Source organism: Bactrocera tryoni, chromosome 1 (assembly GCF_016617805.1).
Source record: "Bactrocera tryoni isolate S06 chromosome 1, CSIRO_BtryS06_freeze2, whole genome shotgun sequence".
Taxonomy (NCBI): Eukaryota; Metazoa; Arthropoda; class Insecta; order Diptera; family Tephritidae; genus Bactrocera; species Bactrocera tryoni.
The window spans coordinates 40,552,189-40,557,040 of record NC_052499.1 but is presented as its reverse complement, the minus strand read 5'-3'; the positions used below and the strand labels follow the sequence as shown (position 1 = coordinate 40,557,040).

At 35.1% G+C, this 4,852-nt stretch overlaps 1 pseudogene; it reads left to right on the top strand.

The window, feature by feature from the left end:
* Positions 1 to 784: 784 nt before the first annotated feature.
* LOC120767632 lies at positions 785 to 4,330 on the top strand (annotated as a pseudogene).
* The last annotated feature ends 522 nt before the right edge of the window (positions 4,331 to 4,852 follow it).

Below are 4,852 nucleotides of genomic sequence, written 5' to 3'. Positions count from 1 at the left end.
TAAGTGATTTCTGATATAAGAAATTTCATCTAAATACGGGCAAAACAACTACGTTTCTTTCATTTAGCTTATAGAGTTATCAAACTTGCAGTACAAGTACTTTCGAATACAAAGCTATATTGTTGTTGTAGGGGCAGAAATCTGCCAAGTTAACAGTCGAATCTTGGTCCATTCCGATTACATAGACCCGCCGGTTGTGGGAACGGACAAAGCTATATTGCAGCTTCGCGTGATTATGAAACAGTTTCACTTGTTTCGACTGAATTAAATCAGACTTTGGCACAAAATTTGTATTTCAAAAATTTCGAGGCATTTAAATTTCAGCACTTAACCTTTAAAAACCATTGGTTTGCAATTGCATGTCTTTTGCACTTTTACAGCGCTTTTAGTGTAAAACATGCGAGCATTTTTCACTGCTACGTACATTTTGTGTGCAGAAATCACTGTAAATTGAGGATGAAGGTGTGTAGTTATGTAAATTTATTCATCGCAAAAATTTATAATTCCCACTCGCATGTGTGCAATTTGCCCTATGTTCTACCTAGGAACTACGGGAAAATATATACATATGTGTGCAATAGAATGCCAGCAGCAACATAAATATGAGAACGGAAACACCGTCAAACACGCGAGAGTTAGTTAAATACAAATATATATAAAAACATACGTGTAATCGAAAATGTATTTAAATGCTGTAAAGTACACCGAAATATTGGTTGACGCTCTTTGACGAATTACTCAAAAATTCCTCAATGATGATCCCCTTTTATGGCACTCCAATTAACTCAATAATCCATTGCTCTTTCGCACTCTTTTAAAAGCGAATCTTTCCATTGCGGATGCCATGGTATCCAGTCTCAATGTGACGTTCAATTATATTTACATGCTGGACAAAGATTGGCCTTTCGGTGAACTATATTGCAATATGTAGCGACGCTGAGCGTAGGCGCTTCGGTGTTTACACTAAAAGCGATATCCATTGACTGGTGAGTTCTTCAACCACAGCGAAGGACTGTAGCAGTAACGCCAAAGTCTGACGCAAATAAAATTAAATATTTCACCTCTCCATTGAACACATATCCACATTAACACGCAAGGTTAACCTACTGTGCGCAAACAATTTGCACTAAATCCTTCACTTTAACTAGATGTGACTTCCTGTCTCGTGTTCTCTAACGTTCACCTCCTTTCAGGTATGTTGCCATTATGAAACCGTTGAAGGGCGGTACACGAATTGTATGCTACGCCGAGTGGCCTGATGGTCCCACAAATCATTCGCAACAGGAAAATATGTAGGTATGAGTTGCCCTATTAAAACAAGTGGAATAAGGATTGTATGCAAAGGTATTCACGTAAATGTTTGAACACGTGTTCTTGATGCTCAATTTGCTACTAAAAATTAAATGAATTTTGCAGACATACATACTTACTTGCGGTTTGAATTACTTAAATTTTTAGCTCCGCACTCAAGTTAGATACATATGTGTATTGGAAAGGGTGATCCATTTCAAGGTCTCCAACTTTTTTTAAAGAAAGAATAGACAAACTTCAAATTTTATGGGGAATGTTTATTATTACTTGAAAGAATATCATTTCGCATTTGTTTTTTGAAGACTGTTTTTTTTTTCAAATGTTGGCCGCAGTTTCTCAGCCCCTCATTCGACAACTCGTTCGACCTTTTCAACTGGTAAATGACACGCCGATGATTCCACCAGCCCACAAACCACACTGTCTTTCTGAATGAAATGGCAGCTCTTGAATTTCTTCAGATTGCTCTTCGTCCCAAATACAAAAATTTTTCTTATTTATATACGCATTGGGCCATATATGGGTTTTCAAGAGCCCATAGAATGAAGCGATGTCACTTGGTAAGGTCGAGCAGCTTCAGTTCTAACACAAACTATATTTTGTACGAATTTGGGCGAGTTCTCTCATTGGAAATAAGCAAATCATTAATTGCTTTATTTGGCTCAAAATTAAATCTGTGAGTGTTGTTACCAATTCTGAGCCATGCTTAAATTCCGACCCTTAACGTGACTTTTCCAAAAATTATACGTTCGTTAACTCTGAAATTTAAAAAGAAATCCATTATCGAATTGATTATATATCAATTTATATTTAAAATTTTAAAAGGAAGAAAATCCAACTGCAGCCATTTTCTCTCCAAAAGAGATATAAACATAATCACAAACGCTTATATGGTGCCGTGCCTCAGGTGATGCCTTAAGAGAGAATTCTCTCCGATATTTTAATATGAATAACACAATTTCCCCTCTATAAGAAATTATTTTTAATACTTGCTTACGAAACGATCAGAATACATACTTACATATGTATGTTCTCCAATTCTTCCAACTTTTTTTTGTCACAAAACCAAATGCTATTTTATTGCTTATTGCCCACTAGTAGCATTGCAACAAAAAATATTTGAAAAATATCTTATGTACAACAATATTTGCGTTCAATTTCCCTCCTGCGAGTGCAAATATAAATACCTAAGCAAGTTTTCAAATGCCCAACCAGTTATTTTTCAGCAAAATCGCAAATCCCAAAGCAATAAGTCGGACGCTTATGATGTTTGTAAATAAAATTATCCAAATACAAATGCAAGGGCCGCCATAAATTTTGGAAATAATGTACTGAATCCTCGTTCATTTTCTTTTGTCCTTTTACTTTTTTTTACAGTTATAATATCGCTTTTATGATTCTCACGTATAGTATATACTGCCCATCTTTTCGATGACGGTCACTTATTCACGGGGCGGCATTGAACTTTGGGTGGAGAATGTTCGGAGTAAGCGGAGGGTAGCGGAGTACAAGTCACTAAATATGACAAATATTACTAACACAGGAAGGCTGATCACGCGTATCATTTGAAATGAAAGCACATTTTTTTGAAAAAATTGTCCTCAGTTTTGGAGGTTTTTCTTTTCAATTTTCCCTAAGATTGGTCACTTTAACAACTTTTTTATACTCTTGCAGCCTGTTGCTACAGTGTATAACAACTATGTTCAACTGGTTTGTATCACTTAAAACGAATCGATATAAATATAGAGTTATACATATATATGAATGATGAGGATAACGAAACGAGTCGAATTCTGGGTGACTATCTGTTCATTTGTCGTACAAGCGATAAATTGTAATTTTACATTTTATGTGGCGATATGTTCCTTGTCACTCATGGAAAGGCGGTATATCAAATTGGACTGCTGTCACGCCCACAAAACGCCATTAAACAAAACTTTATAACCAAGCAATTAGGATACAAAAATTGTTTTTAATGTATGCGTGGTGGCGTCCTTTACAATTTCTTCAGCACTTCTTTATTCAATATGAAAATGGGTGAAATCATATAATAACCGCGGCTTTTCCCTACATAACGGTTGTAACGAAAGCCACAAAAAGGACAATAACTCACTGAATAAATGCGTTACAAGTATTAAATTGCACAACCGGAATGGCAAGAGCGCCTTTATAGGAGCAGATATAAAAATTAAATATTCGGCGTGGCACCGCCCATCTTTAGGTGAAATTCTATACCTCTGTATCTATAGGTGATGTTGCCTAAACATTCCTATCACAACCAGGCCTACTTCTCATACAAAAAAGGTATTTTATCTTACGACCAAAATTGTCGAAGTCGGACCATAATTTTTTACGTCCTAGACACCAAATATGTGGACCTCAGTGCAGTTGGCTGAGTTTTTACCGAACATATTGATCAATCTGTGATGTCTAGTACTGAGATTCGTAAATAATACTTTTGCAATGATTTGCTCTTGTGGCAGAAATGAATGAAATCTTATTTGACAAGGTGATGAGAACAAAGAGCACTAAAATTAATTTCTGGTGGACATCTGCATTTGGCCGTATTCCACTATTCAGAAGTGGCCACATTATTAAAATATACATTATATTTGCCAGTATTCACATACACAACTAACTAATTATCTACAAAACCTGTAGATATCATATTTCTAACATTTATCATTTCTTTTTAATTCTTGCCCCTGCAGGTGGTGAAAATGATGATGGTTGTGGTGCTGATATTCGCCGTTTATTGGTTGCCCTTTCACATTTATTTCATAGTCACATCATGTTATCTGGCGCTGACACGGACTCCTTTCATTTAGCAGGTCTATTTAGGAATCTATTTGCTGGCCATGAGTAACTCCATGTTTAATCCGATTATCTACTGTTGGATGAACTCAAGGTATGTATATTCATGTTTACAAATGCCTGTCATGCAGTCAACACGTTCTCAATTCAATATTTGACATACACATAAAAACGTTTTCTTTCACTTGGCAGGACAGTATATACGTAAATGTGAAATCATTGTTTTCTTTAATGAGCGCCGAGCAAAGTCAAATTTTTGCTGAAGAAAAAAGTTGTACTTGCAATAATCGAAGAAAAAGAGATATAAGAAGATTTTTATGAATTTTTTTTTTTAATTTTCCGACGGAAAGACTGCTGGACACACTCTATTCCATAGATTTTTTATCTTTCTAGCCCTTTTAGTTGTAACCACTAACTAATACACATACATAAAATAAAATAGTTTAATTTTTGACAAGCTCAATTCTAAGAATTTATAAAAGAACAGAATATATATTATTCTGCTTACAAAGACAATACTGTTTAACTCCAAGTGATTGAGGGATTATTTCTCCAAATAGTGCATATACACATTATATACATATGTATATAGTACATTAGAGCGTCCATTTTTTCCAAAGGTGATTCATTTACAAACGTTCCCTGAAGTTTCACTTATAACCATAAAAAACTCCAATGTAATCAAGCTCATTGTTTTTTAATTAACCCGTCCTAAATCATTTTACTTTTC